A 16,182-nucleotide genomic window follows, 5' to 3' on the forward strand; every position below is an offset into this window, starting at 1 on the left:
ATATATTTCTGTCTATGAAAAGGCTCGTTTATTTGGAAAAGAATCTCAATCTGATGTCGTTATCAATTTACAAAATTTATCGAACTGGTAGGTAAGAAATACCTGATTACCTATACCTACCTACCTATCTACCTACCTACATACTTCGTGTCATTTATGAAGAATTTTTTAGTGCAATTGGAAATTGATTCAAGTTCCTTAAATCAATATTTTGACACTTTACTCGTCTTTCTCTGACAAAATTCACTCCTCAAATAATCCCTTCAAACGTGTCCAGAATGATGAAATCAGAAAAATTCGAAAATTCGAAAAATATTCGAGTATCCCAATTATACCTAAATTCATTACGAAAATTCTCTTTCATTTCAAAACTGTACTTCGTTTAATCGATACACGCCCCTATTCCCCTGTTTGTATTAAATTATGAGCATTTTGTATAGCTTTATGTAAAAAAAAAAAAGAGCAAGGGAAGTGGAAGATATACTTTATATTCGATTGCCATGTTGTTCGGTTATTTCGTCGAAACACATAAAAAAAAAGAACTACCACGAAATAGAGAGGAAAAAAAAATTAAAATCCGAACGGGTTGCAAAAGTCCTTTTCGTTTAAGCTTAGGAAATGGACAAGTGATTTTCCTTCCGATTTATTTTCTTACTTCCGTCGTATCATTTGAGTTTTGTTTTCCTTCAGTTGGTATTTGTTTTTCTTCCTCTTGCTGTATCCTAACATATATGTGGGGGCTTGTATGAGTTTATGTAACAGAATACTCTTAGTACATTCTTTTTATTTGACGTGCGTAAGCAAGATGTATAGCTTTGTTTTTGTTTTGTTTTGTGTTTCATCTATAGATATATTATTTCTATATACGCGTACCTTTTAAAATCAAAATCTACTTTTAATTTAGAGGGGTTTATATCTGATTCGAATTTACCGCTTTGACCTTTCCATACTGCACGTAGAAGGTTTTTTTTTTTAGTTAAATAATCAAAGCTTATGTACGGTTAACAGATTTTTTTACGTATGAAAAATCAATAAAGATTGTCAAGTTTCAAAAAGCTTAATATCGCGTGCTTGTTGACTTTGTGCGGTTTTAAATTTAATTTTTGTTTTGAAAGGTTTTTCATTAAATTTATTTCGTCGTTTGGGTAGAAAAAGATATGCATTGAGTTGGCATCTTGGAGCGATATTATACGTACGGGTGCGTTATCGAATCACCTTGCGGTGTTCATCTTTGCATAAGTAAATTTTTATCGAGGTTTGGATTTTTATTTTATTTTATTTTTCCTCAGCGGAGTTTTTTTTTTTTTTTTTAAAGCCATATGTAACTTTTATCAGAACTAAGCGGTTGGAAAATTGATAGGTAAATTTTACGTACAGGAAATTTATGCATTAATGGTTTCGTTTAGCCAATTTTTATTGAAAATTTTCTACTTTTTTTTACCTCGATCTTTTTGAGAAAAAACTTTTGAGATGTTGTAAAGAAGTGGTTTAAAAATTGAAAAATTTAATTGCCGGAAAAATTTATCAAGTAGATGAATTTTGTAAATGCTTGAAATTTTCCAGCGATGGGTTGGTCTAGTTGTGCTAAAATATGTGAGTCGAGTATTTTTGATGGAAGTGTTTTGTCTCGAAACGAGGAATTTATTTTTATCTCGAATGAACGTCTTGACTTTTGATCAAAATATCTCAAAAACAAAGTATTTTGGAAAAATAGAACTAAGCTCTGCTGATGGAAAATTTCATATCCTTCGATTTTGTTCATCTCAATTTTTTTCCAATTATGGATTTTTTTATGATGAAATAGTAGGTACCTATCTGAATTAAATTAAGAGGGTGAAAAAATTGGGCTTTAGTACTTATTTGAGCCATTTTCAAGGGCTCGGGAGGAGAGGTAGAGAGGGTGGGTCGAAAAAATACACCAACGTGACGTTGGAACTTGAAACAAATAATAATCAATCCGCCAATTTACTTTTGATTTTTTTTTTGAAAGATCAAAATTTTTACCCTTTTTCTCTAAGATTGCCATCTACGGCTCCTTTCCTAAATCATCGAGGGGAACTTTTGAAAAAATTTGAGTGAAATGGAAGAATTTGAAATAATTTTTTGAGGGAAAAAAATTGAAAGGTCAATGTGAAATAAGATGGTTAATTTTCATTCACCTTCGAGAATTTTTTGTTGTTGTTGTCTTAACCCCATAAAAAAAATACTTATTTTAATGTAGATACTATTATGTACCTAGGTAATTTATGAAATTAATAATTAGGTACATATATAGTTTATTCGTATTTACAGCGAACCGATTAGGCAATTTTATTAACATGCTCTTCATGCTCTGTCTGAAGTACTTGAAACGTTACATTTTAGGAACCGAGGTAATGGGTAATTTTTCTGCTGGCATCCGCGTTACTTTTCTAATTTTTCTTGATAAAACTACGAATTCCATTTCATTTAAGAAATTTTCCATCCTAAGTAATTGCTGATAGAGGGGATGAAAAACATAATTTTTTACTCTTTTCTTTTGATCCCTTTTTAAAAGAAAATAAACAATCCAGTAAGTTACTAAACCAAAGAAAAATAACGTTTTCAATTCTTCGTTTTCTCCCAAAAAGAGCCAAAAATCTTGACCAGGGCTGTTAAATTACCGTAATTCATTTGCTGGTAAAATACGGTATTTTACTGTATTTTACCAATTTCAATGTGAAGAATTTTTTGTAGTTTGACTTTGAAGTTCTGAACTTCTGACCTGCCCCTATAGTAAATTTTCATCTGTTTTAGGTGTTATTAGAGATTATAGGAAATTTTCCATGGGAATTTTTTGAAAATTTATAGGGAAAATTTTTGTCAACTTTCAAATTATAAATTTCCATGCAAATTTGGAAATTTATGAAGGAAAAGTTGGAAAAAAGTGTTCAATTTTGTTTTTGGTAACTTACGGGCTGGTAAAATACTGTAAAATATGGTAAAATACCACCATAATTTACCAACATAAATTATCTTGCAGCCTTATGATCTTGACTTTTGTCATAATTGCCACATAGTTTCATTTTATGCCAAAAATGTCTAAAAATTGCCGCTTTCTAGCAAAAAAACTCCAAGAAATCTCAATCTCCCCCCCAAATTACTCAAAGTAAACCTGCCAAGGATTTCCAAGAAGTCCTGCTTTTTGTTGAAACTAATTTAAGTCTTGATTTTTGCCAAAAACTGTGAAAATTATCGTTTTTTCAAAAATTGGCCAGAAATTTGTAACAGTGGGGTTAGATGCCAAAGGGTTAGATGGGACTGCTAGAAGAATGGATTATGATAATTTTCTCCTGAGGTGGTTTTCTGAGAAATTTTCCATTGAGAAGGAACATTTTCCAAATAAACACCTCGCTAGCTCTAGAATAGGCAATCCTTTCTACCTCAATGTACACAGTGAGAAGTTACTACATATATGTACTAAAGTGCACCGGGGCAAGTCAGAATAATTTTTCGCAATTTCAACTTTGACCAGCTGTAACTCCCCTTCTAATGAACCAATATGGATCAAATTTATTATGTAGGTTCCTATAAGGGTTGTTAACCTATGGTAAAAATTTGAGCGCGATTGACACAGTAGCTTTCGCTCAGTGGAATAAAATATAAACTGTTCTGACTTCCCCCAATTGGGGTAAGTCAGAACAGGCTAAACTTTGCAGAGGCGTAGATCACAAACCGAGCGTCCTAGAAAAATTGCATAAGAACAAAATTGTAGAGAATTTAATTCTCTTTGAGATTACTCTCATCAGATTTTCACTAGGACGCACGGTTCGTCCGCTATATGCAAAAAACTAAGAAATAGAAAGTCTGTATTTTAGACCAAATTCAAAATAAGTTCAAAACAACAACAAAATACAATTGAACCAAAGACATCTAAAATGAAACTGAATCGCGAAAATTTTTATGCCGTGATGAAGTAGGGGTAGTACCCTCAAGTCACCTTTAGTGGCACTTCGCCAGATATAAACCTCTAGGCGCTAGAGCAAGTTTTCTAACTTACCCCGAATTCCAACTTCCCCCGGTGCACCTTATAAATAAAGAAAGCCTTCTCGTACCAATTACTTATGGTTTTTATTTACAGTTGTTAGTGTAAAACAAGTAATTGAGCATATTATACCAACTAATTACAAGTAAACTTATTAATCTGTGTGTGAGATAGGTACACAATACAGGGTGCCCAGAAACATCGGGTACCCCTAAAAAAGTTTTCTGCTAAATACTTTGGTTGGTCACAGTGAATAATAATAATGATAGCACATGATTGGTTGTTGGACTGGAGAGATAACATTCCACCAATCATATGCATCTATTTCACATTGCCAACATATATTTTTAATGAAAAACTTGCTTTGGGGTACCCGATATTTCTAGGCACCCAGTACAAACTACCTATCTTCTGACTCTGCAAGTAGGTGATGTAAAACGTTCACAGGAAAACCGGGCAACTTATTATAAAGTGATTGTAAATGAAAGAATACGGAATATGATGTAGTTGTATTCTTTCCATTTTGAATGCTGAGGTGATTAACACATCATCACCTAGCATTCGGAATATTGGATTAATTAAAAAGCAGGGTAGACAACACTAGTGTGAATACAGCATACTCGGCAATAGTATACTTCGTAATGTAAAAACAAGGAAAAGTATTCAGATGACATTTATAACGTCATCCCCATACTTCCTTGATGGCACTATGTAAGGGTGAATGCAACCCCAGTAAAAGAATTAAACAATTTACCTTAGATGATGAAGATACATATAGTTATACAGTACACATTGCTTGCCTCTCCCTGGTGACCCCAATACTAGTCGCATTGGCAGGTATGGTTAGTAGATCCGCTTTTGTAGGGTTATCATCCCTGTTGTTCAGATTGATCAGGGATGAGCCAAAAAGTACCGCGATCTTACGAGGAAATTAACAAAGTATCGTGTTATAGAAAGAAATCAAAGATACCATCCAGAGATGGGTATATTAAAAAATAGGGAGTATGAAACGAGCCATACCAGCCTTGTACACATTTGTCGCGACTGATGTTGATCCGGAGAGCTCGAGTGTCCTGGACCAAGTGATTTTTCTAGCATCACAATCCTTGCAACGAGGCTCGGATCGCGAGTACATTACGTAGATTATTGCTCCTCCCACAGGATGAGTACAATAACCCACGCTCATAGAGGAATTACGCTAATAACTACTAAGGCAATCAGGGCATATCTGCTCATCACAAATTCTGTTTTTTTTTTGTTTTTTTTTTTGCAGAAAATATCAAAAAGTCGTACTTTTTTCACAATCAATTGCCTAAAAGTCTTCCGCAAAATTTGGTCAAAATTCGTATAGCTTTTTTTGCGATCTATCCTACTGATTTACCTTGAATTTAACTTTCTCACCACTCATGGGACCAGTACCCAGACTTGCGCAATTTTCAAAACCCACGTAGTCTGCGTCATTATCACGAGAAAATTCGGCCAAAACATGCACTCCAGCTTGCGTATTTTTTCAGAACACGACTCCAGCGCAGCGTGAACTTGATACAAGTCAAATTGTAATAAAATGTCGGCGGTGAAAAATGATTTAGTTGGCTGGACGAAGCACCGATACTTCATCCAGCTGGTGCATCGCGCTGGTCGTGATTTAGTGCCAGTGTCCGCACGTAGCACTTGGCCGACTCCATTTGCAACGACCTCTTCTCCTCTCTGGCATCATCGAGGGCACAGCTTCGCCTAGCGTTGTCGACGAATGCAATCAACTCGACGACGACGATGGCATTCCCAAAGGCGTTGTAGCTGCTCGCGAAGAAAACCAACTCGAACGCTTCGGAAGCCTTTTATTTTCAATAAAGATATAAACGCTTGCTTTTTGGTGTTAGATTTTAGTAATTCGTAACGCGACGCTTTTAACATTTCGACTAACGACGAATTTAATTAAACGTGAAATTAATTAAATCGCAGTCGTGTATTCGTCTGCGTGTAGCTTTCTTGTGCGGCTGTGGCGGCCGCATCGTCATCGTCATCATCGTCGCCGTACTCCTCCAAGTCGTAGTTTGTAGTATTCGACGAAATATAAAATAATATAATAATTTAGTGTGTATTCGAAAACGACGACTAGTAATTTTCGCGTGTTGTGTTAAATAAGAAGTGTAAGAGGTGTGCGGGGGTGGTAAACAACAACTGCTGCTGCTGTTGGTGGGAATGGTGGAAATGAAACGCGAGAAGGCGAAATATACCTAGTTTTTAAACGTTTTGGAGATTTTTTTTCACTCCTTTGCAGGTTGCGTCGTCAGTTGGGTATTTTTCTCGCCTTTTTTTTCTCTCTCTCTCTTTCTCACTCGATACAACGTTGGTTTGTTGTTTTTTTTACTACTCTACTGTGTTTTTTTTGTGCATAAAAATATAAAATATGGCAGTGTATTTTTGCATGAAAAATGAGTCAATTTTTTCGGCTAAAAGATACGTATGGGACGCGCGGGCCGAGCGGATTACAAAAGCAACCTTAATGAAACCGTTATTAATAATAAAAAGAAAGAAAGCGTGCATCCTGCAGCCGCGTACACGTTGACAACTACTCATACATTAATCTCTTTGTACAATTGTTTTCTTTTCTTCTTTTCGTGTTTTACTAATCCCGCCACTTGGCGCACATTATGCCCGCGTAGTTGCCGCCGAGCATCGAGCAGCGAGAGCGCCCTGTACGCGGAGATTTTCGAGTTCGCGTCGAGTCGAGCTGCCGACGCTGCAGCCGGCTCATTTATCAAATGAACATATTTACCATTTATCTCTCACTTTTCTCTTTTTCTCGAATTTAGAAGCATTTGTTTGAATTATATTAAAAGTCGTGGGCGCGCTTTTTTCCCCGTCGTTCGCTGTAATACCCCCTGCCCCTCCCTCCCTCCCCCACCCCCGTATTCGCCGTGCCCGGTCAATTCGTCGTCTCGGTACCTTTTCCCTTGATGGTACAGTAAGTCTGGTTAATAACGAAAAATTACCGTAATTAGTGAACGTGTCACCGCTGCACCGCCTCCTCCAGCCTTGCTCAAGCCAACGAGAATTCTCTTTTCCTCGATTTAATGGATGGCGAAAACGTTGAACTTGAGGGCAAAATACGTACTGGTGTATCGCATATCAGGATTAGAGACAGATTATGGGTGTAGCACTGGAGTCCTATAATGAAATTTCGTGCGATCAGGAGGTTGAAAGAGACTGTATGACTGAATCGTAATTCAACGAAAGAACTCCTACTGAACCATCCATAACTAAAATTTCTGATTCCCAAAATGATTTTTCGATTTTTGGCAAATTTTTAAAAATTCAAAATCGATCGTTTTTGGTGATTTCTGATTTTTTACGTTGACTTTTTCAGCTCTGAAACTACACATACAAATCGTAAAGAACTAAGAAGTCCTTATAGAATAATTTTAACGTTGGGAGAGATGGCAGGGAAGGTTAAAGCACCTGCATGTATATAATTTTGAAAATGAGTTCAAGTCTTTCGATTAATTAAAGGTTTTTTTTTTTTAAAATTTTCGCTCAAAAAAGTTAGTGAATTATGTATCTATTAAAGATGTTTGAGCATGAAAGGATTCGTAATGAGCTGAGGGGAAAAAATAAATTAACTCAAAAATCGGATTTCACATAATTTTGATCATAATCACCAAAAGCTTGGAAAAGCCCTTTTCTCACCCTCAAAGTGTATTTTCTGGATTCATTATGCTGGAATTGTCAAAAATTCGTGGAAAAAATTGAGGAGGGCATACAGAGTGGGTCAAAAATAATGAAATCAAGTTTTGTGAGCTCCAATACTGCAGGAAATTTAACTCTCAAATAGTGTATAAAAAAATAAACGAAAATATTTCGTTCAATTAATATCTTCCAATCTTGCAAAAACCAGTAATCTTTCAAAAAAATGGCAAAATTCGATTTTTTCTATTAATTGCAAAAATACACTGAAAATGGTCTAAATAATTCTTTCTTTTTTACTTGCACCAGTTTTTTCAAAAAATATCCTTCAAATTTTTACTAAAAAGTTGGAAAAATTAATAAGCTGGAATTGGTCATATCCATTCAAAACGGTTAATTTTTTTTCTCTTGTCCAGCCAACTGTCTAAATTCCCTTCTTATCCCAGTATTTGAGGAACTTCATCTCCTCGTCATCAATTATCGGGCCCAGTTTGTCCTTATCAAAGTCACCTTATAACCTACTTGAAAAGGTGTCTGTCATTTTGTACTCTCTAAATTTGAAACAGTCAATTTCACTGCTTAGCAGTCACGACATTTTGCCTTTTTTAAAGCAGTCGTTTTTTTTTACTGCAAAACAGTGAAAAATTACTGAATTGGTCAGTAAAAAATCATTTTGACTGACCAATTCAGTAATTTTTCACTGTTTTGCAGTAAAAAAAACTACTGCTTTAAAAAGGCAAAATGTCGCGACTGCTAAGCAGTGAAATTTGACTGCTTTAAATTTAGAGAGTACCTCGCCGCATTCACATAGATCGTCATCAGCCAAGTGCCAAGTGCCATCTATGTAGGTTGGATTTTGAGCGTGTTGTTTCACTTCTCAATCTATTCAGAGTTTTCCAGTGGTTGCATTTCAGTTGACTGCCCTGTGGCAATGATTTGCTCATAGTATTGCTTCTTAACACAATACTGCATTCCAAATTTGACAGCGCTCAACTTTGGCAAGAGCACTTAATTCATTTACTGTTCTCAGGAAACTGTGCCTGGATTTTAGTTTGCTCTCTGGTAATTAGTTGTAGCCATACATAGGGTGTACTGTAGGGGGTTGTGTGTTGCTTTAGTTTTTTCTGCTCTCAAAGCCACCTCCATACATACCTCAGGTGGTGCAATCCCAGTGAGACAATGCAGAGCTGTGAGTGGAGTTGATCAGAGGTACCCTATCACCAATCAACCGGCTTTGTTTAGGGGTACACATACTTTTTTAGCATGTGTTGATTGTCCCCATACTGAGCATGCATATTCTGAGACTGAATGACACAGTGCTAGTGTTGATGTACGCAGGACTTGTGGTTTAGCACCACATCTGCTGCCTACTAGCTTTCAGATCAGGTTTGTTCTTGCCGCCACTTTCAGTTTGGTCTTTCCACACAGTGTTGCTAGTAGGTGAGTGATCTATCCAGGGTCACTCCTAGCTATTTTGGGTGGTCAGTGCAATTTAGCGTAGTGTTTCCCCATTGTATGTTGAACTGTCTCATACATGGAAAAAAAATTAATAAAAATTACTATTTTCAGTAAGTATAGTAACCCGATCCAATTCAAAAATAATAGTGATTTTTACTCAGCCAAAAAATACATTTTATCTAGAATTAGGTAAAAATTTATTACTCTCAAAGTAAAATTTACTAATATCATAGTAAAAATCACAATATTTTTGAATGGGATCCGGTTACTGTATGAAATAGTGAAAATTATCCATACTTTTTTTTCCGTGTACCATCCCAATACCACGGCAAATCCCTGGTTTTTGGGTATCCAGTCTGGTAATAGTGAGGCAAATAATTTTTTTTTCTTCCAAAATCAGTGATGTGGGGTGGGGAGGGATCCTCTAGGTCACGAAAATTCATTAAAAAACATACAAATAACAACCCTGGTCATTGGTATAGATATTAAAAAGAATGGATGACAAGACACTTCCCTGCAGCAAGCTGTCCTTTGCATTCTCCAAGTGCTATTCTTTTCATCTAAAGTCACACAGAACCTCCAGTCTTTCAGCAGTGTTATCATGATTTCTTTTGTAGTCCTTGGTCAGTTCATAGATCTTGTACCTAAGTATTTGATGACACACTGTGTCAAACGCCGCAATGAGGTCCAAAAACTCAGCACTAGTGACCTTGCGCAAAAATGTTCATCAAAAAATGAGTAACAAATTTCATCGTGTTTTTTTCAAATCTTAAAAAAAATATTTAGTTTTTTTTTCATAGTAAGTAAGTACTTATGTACATGACTATAAGAAAGACACGCGCAAAAAGAGTTAATCAAAATTGTCAGAATTACCTAATTTTCATCTTACATTGCCTATCACATTGATCTGCAAAATATCCAAAAACTTGTAAAATTTTTTCAAGATTTTTGAAATAGGCAATAATTACTCAAAATTTAGGACCACTGCGATTGAAAATATTTCTTCAGTTACAGAAACCTTGAAAGTGATCTTGGATTTTGATGGCAATCGCCTAGGTTGACGCAGAATATCAAATAATATCTTTTGGAACTGTACCATTTTTCCAAAAAGTGATTGGATAATGGCTAGAGCGAAAAAAACGATAAGTATTTTTTCGAAAATGCTCACTCTTTGAGGACTCATATCTCCTCTCCACGAGCACCTCCAAATGCAAATTTTTTGCTGAGCGATTTTCAACACAGACTGAAAGTTTCCACTAAATTTGATCAAAATCCTCCAACATTTTTTTTGCGATCCACGCTAATAAGCGCATCTATAAAATAAATAAGAAGAGCCTGCACCTTCCTGTCGCCAACTTTTCGCGGAAAATTCCGAGCACATGACACACAATGAGGTAGCGCCGTACGAAGGGAAAGAAGCAAAAAATTTCAACAGTTTAAAAAGCAACTTTCACGTTAAGTTTTTCCGGAAAGGAAGATATTATTTATCAAATAACATTAAATAATTCTTCGTCGACACGGCGCGGCGGCCGGGTCCCTTTGTATTCGGCGGCTCGACACGATACGACGCTATTTCCATAGAGAGAAAACGGTAAAAGTAAAAAGAACAGGTAGTAACGCGTAATTAAACGTAAAAACAGAAAGATCATCAAAGCCGAATTTAGAACAAAGAAAAGTTTAATTTCTGGCGCACAAATCGCGAGGCAAAGAGGTAGAAAAAAACTGCCGAAGAATTCAAAGTCTAAATTAAAATAAAGAAATACTCTCTAAAGGGCGCGTCTTTTGAAAATTCTCGAGTCGGTTTTTTTCTTCTGCCTTTTTTTTTTTATTCCTCCGTGTTCTCTCTCTCTCTCTTTCTGCGAGACGAATTGTTATTTTATTCAAAGGTATATAGGATTTACTTGGGATAGTCGACTACATACGTAGTAGACTTGTATAGTATCTGAAGCACACACAGTAAGTATGCGATACACAATGGCTGGGCTACACATAGCGAACTATATCTATACATTGTTCTATGTTAAAATATGTATGTATATTATTTATTTGGGTTTTATTTGAACATATGTAAATACAGTTGCAAATATGGCATTGGCTTTTATTCTTGCGAAAGTTTACCGCGTCCTTCTATTCGGTATCTATCCTCTCACGTAATCGTGTTATAAACGAAATATTTAAATTCTCCGCGTGTTACTCCGGTATTCCAGTGCAGCTTTATCGTTTCCTGCGAACTGTACACATCTTCGGTATGAGCCACGAAAAGACAATGAAGTGCTGTGTCATCTTCGCCAACTTTTTTTTCTTCTCTCTTTTGAAGATTGATGCGACGATGCGATCGTATGTGATTTATTATTCTTGTATGGCCGTTGACGTAGCCCGAGAGCGTGTGTTTTGAACCATATACTTATTATGTACGAGTATATAGGTGTATGTACGATATACAAGAGACAATTTTTTAATAAAAAATCATTGCGTTGTTTTTACTAGTGTGTTGGCGATGGATGGTGGTTGGATTGTTAATATTGAAGTGTAGGTACTGTGTTCTCGTTTTACTATTAGGTATACTTTTACTTCTTTTTTTTTTTTTTTTTTTTTAATAATAATAACTGGACATTTTATGCGAATATCTGTCGCGCGAATTCTAATTAAATTTGAGAATTGTGTTTCATTTGTGGTGGATTTTATTTTTAAAAATATAACTGTCTACGAATGCATTTTGATGGATCAATATACCTTTGAATGTAGTGGTTTCCTCCTTTTTCGCACATTTTATAATCAATTAATTACACCTTTTACAGCACGAACACTTTTTATTCACGAAAATATTAAAAAATTACAAAAACATTAAATTTTACGAAGTGATAGACGCGTTTTGGTCAATGTAGCGACCATTATCAATCACGAATGAGATGAAAACTGCGGGTTACATTGTAGAAGATGTGTAGATGCGTCATGAAAATATCCTGGAGGGGGGGAGGGGAGATTGTAACAAGAACAGAGACAAAATTGCGTCGTAGATTATGATCGGGGTAGGCGAGGTAGGGGTTGATTTAAAATTGAAAGCAGAGAATCAATAATGCTGTTTGATGAGATGTCGTTGACCATGTTGAACTGTGTTGAGTTTTCATGGCGTTTTATTTCCAAGAGTTCTAGGGTGTTCAGTCGATGATCTTTTTCAGCTGTATGCAGTATTGCTATTCCTGAGTCAGGTACAAAGTCATGGCCTGAATTTATTAGATGGTCAGCAAAATTACTTCTCCCTAGATGTCTGTTTTTCCAAGCTGAGATGTGTTCTTTTAACCTTATTGTAAAGCTTCTCCCATTTTGGCCTATGTAAGTTGCAGAGCAATTGTTGCAAGACAATCTGTAAACACCACTTTTTTCCATTTTGGGAATTTTGTCTCTAGCATTGCAAAGCAGTGACCCCTGCAGCGAATTTGTTGATGAGTAGGCAATTTGAGTGTCACTTTTGTCACTACTTTTGAACACCTGGACCAACTTTGAGGTTGAAGATGCATGGAAATTGAATTTTTTGAACTTTTTCTTATCCTGGTGTACTGTGTTGATCAGTGTAGTGTTGTTGAGTAATTTTTTGAACTGTATACGATTAAGTAGTTTAAAAACAAGCTATTTAGGGTAGCCATTATTTTGAGCGATGTGGATGATGGTGTTGAGTTCTTTTTTGTAAGCCTTGGTTGAGGAGAAGGGGGTATTTAACAGGTGGTGTATCATATACTCTATACCAGAGGTTTGATAGGAGTGGTAATCGGCTGAAGTACTGTGAATGAAGATGTCAGCATACTGTCAGGCGGGGTCGCTTTGATTTTGCAAGGTGAAATAATTATTTTTGTCCATACTTTTAATCGAGTTTTTTAAAAGTGATAATTTTTCAAGATTTTCCATCACTCAACAAAATAATATTTTCAGATATGTAATAGAACATTGGCTGATAGTCTATCGTAAAGCTACACTCCTTGAGAAATAACTCCAAAAATTTCGAGTTTCTAGGTTGAGGTGCCTCCGATACTTGACCCATTGTTCTCAGTGGGATGTTAATCAATTTTTCATTTTTGAGGCTAAAAATATAAGTTTTGAGACTAAAGTGAAAATCAATGCCATTTTCAGATTCAGTGTGAAATTTCATCCCATTTTGATAGGTCGCTAAAGTATTTTATTGAATATTTAAAAATTTTGTAAAAAAACTGAATTTTATAAAAAATTGAGGAAATACAGGGGCTTTTATCGCTTTTTCAATAATATGATGACTTCCTCTCGGCCAAAGTTGATGAAATTTTGTATGGTAGGTCTAAAGGTGATGAGAAATCATTTTTTTGAAAAAAAAGTACCCCTATCAAAGTGGCCCCATCTCGTGGGTGACTTTGATACAGCCTTTGAGGGCAATTTTGAGGCACAAAAAAAACAAAAAAAAACACACAAAAAGGTCATTTGGTGCGTTTTGACGTACTTTACACACTGAGTGGTACAATTTTTTCGAAAACATCTTTCTACACCGTACAGAGCAGAAAACATTTTTTTTTTTTATCAAAGTGACCCCGCTTAACAGTAGGTGGGTTTTCGATAAACGTCAAATCTGCATTGATTTTCATGTCAGGAAATCGATAGGTCTAAAAAGTTCAGTTTTTTTTTTGACCGAAACGCGTCTCACTTCGTAAAATTTAATGTTTTTGTAATTTTTTAATATTTTTGTGAATAAAAAGTGTTCGTGCTGTAAAAGGTGTAATTAATTGATCGATATACCTTTGTTCAGAAGAATAATATCTACTTACATACCTATATCAAAATATTTTTAATCTTTTACGACGAGCTCCTTAATGATGATAGAGGGGAGATATGCCGGACCTGTAAGGGTTATATAGGATTAAGTATATGTGTTGGTAACACTGATCACGCGTCGCGACACAGGGCTACAAGCCCACGGAGCGGCGCTGCGGCCGATTGTTATATTGTTGAGGTACGTAGTGATCGGACGTGTCGACGCGATATAATCTCGGTGGTGTATTATAGCCATAATTGGCAAGAAAGCGTATGATATTAGTTTTAATTGTGTTTAATTATAAGTAATTAGTGTTAAGTGTAAAGTATCGTGTTGATACTAAAAACCTTCTTCAAAGGTATTTAATTGTGTTTATTCTTTTACGTTTAATACATAGTGTCTTACACGTGACTACATTTTACTTATTGTGTGATATAATTGGTATAGCCTTTGGCCGGGGTAAGTAATATTCTCAGAGTATTCAGCTTATGCAAGTATCACCGAGTGGTACGTAATATCATTATATTTACATTGGCGCCTAACGTCAAGTACTTTTTCATTTTTTGCTTATTGTCTACAGACAAATAGAGAGCCGCTAGAGCTCGTACACGCTTGCTATTTTTCTTTTTGGTGGTAAATCCGCAAATAAAAGATTAAAAAGTGGCTTTATTAATAATCTAGACATAAGTAGGAGCTTTTATTTGCATTTTCGCGTAGGTTAATTTGAGAAAATTAGCCAAGAAGAGGCGAAGCAAAAGCACTCGAATCAACGTGGTACGTGCTGCCACCGCCGCCCCGTCCAGCCGCCGAATTCGGAAAACGGAGCCGTTGTCGCTGCCGCAACCTCGGACGATTATACTGTCGCAGCTGCCGCTGCAAGTAACGTATTTTTCAACACGAGGTGTTTTCGCGCGTTTTTAAACAGCGTGATCTACCACGTTGCGTATATATACGCATTTAATTGTACATATTATTATTTGTGACTTGTATTACTTGTAATAAAATTTATAACTACACAGTAGTGAATTTATTTTGGCGCGTATGTCAAACTTGAGATGTAGTGAGAGAAGTATAAGCCGTGTAGATTACAACGAGGTAACTCTACAAGGGGGAACTCATAGGCGCAGTAGAACACAAAGTGTTCCGAAACCGATTTCTGAAAAGCAAAATCAGAAAACTTTGGAAAAATCCGATATCGTATCAAACGAAAACATGAACGACAAATACACATTCACTCCGCGTAGCACGAATATTCCCGCCCACCCTCCCGGTGAGGACGATGATATAAAACACCTACGTAATTTATTACAAGAGTCATGGAAATATGACAATACACAAACGCAAACAATTTTTGATAATCAACGCGAATTAGCATCGCATATCGAAACAACAAAATCGGTAGCAACTGAAGCGAGAAACATCGCTCAAACCGCAGCTGAAAGTGCGTCGACATCAGCGTCACACGCACTCGAAGCATGCAATCAAGCGCAAGACGCAGCTACAAACGTACAATACGTACGCCAAAAATTAGATGAACTAAATGATTGGGCAATTAATTATTCAAACAAATATACGACATTAGACGAAAGCGCTAAAAAGAAATTTATAGAAAACGACAACAGAATGCAAAGCATCGAACAAAATGTAGCTGAACAAGTACAATTAGTGAACAATTGCACTATCAACCAAATGGCACTTACAAATACAGTATTAAAAATTCACGATTCGCTACAAGCAAATCCACAACAACGTGCGATCACAGGCGCAGACACGCGACCAACGAAGATCGACTACACAGCTATGCGTAACGCTGGCGTGTTCTTTAACGAACAGCGACGTTATTTCCCATACGAGTACATTAATGCGTTTGAAGAATACATTCTTGGATTTAATGTGACTGAATTTATGAAGGCCGCAGCCTTCCGTGCGAACATAGACACGAAAGACCAATGGGCTTTCAAAAGTATTAACTTACAAGTTCATGTATATAACGACTTACGCACGAATTTTTTAAATTTCTACTGGAATGCGAAAGCACAGCAAGATGCTGAAAACTTTTGCGATGACGCAAAATACTGCCGTTCGTTACCAGAAATCATTGGATTTATGATACGATGGTTGGAAAATTTCAAAAATTCCACTATTAGAGATGAAAAATTCATCGTTGACATGATGAGAGATAAGACACCAAAAATGTACGCATTATATGTCCAAAAACCGGACCTAACGATCGACGAATTTATCGAAATCTTAAGACAAA

The 16,182-nt window shown here is 36.1% G+C and overlaps 1 protein-coding gene across 2 annotated transcripts in view; it reads right to left on the reverse strand.

Moving 5' to 3' along the window:
- Positions 1-16,182, reverse strand: part of LOC135849255 (lachesin-like) — a 260,218-nt gene that overhangs the window by 111,648 nt on the left and 132,388 nt on the right. The gene's annotated exons all lie outside the window — the stretch shown is intronic.

Source organism: Planococcus citri, chromosome 5, assembly GCF_950023065.1.
Source record: "Planococcus citri chromosome 5, ihPlaCitr1.1, whole genome shotgun sequence".
Classification (NCBI taxonomy): Eukaryota; Metazoa; Arthropoda; class Insecta; order Hemiptera; family Pseudococcidae; genus Planococcus; species Planococcus citri.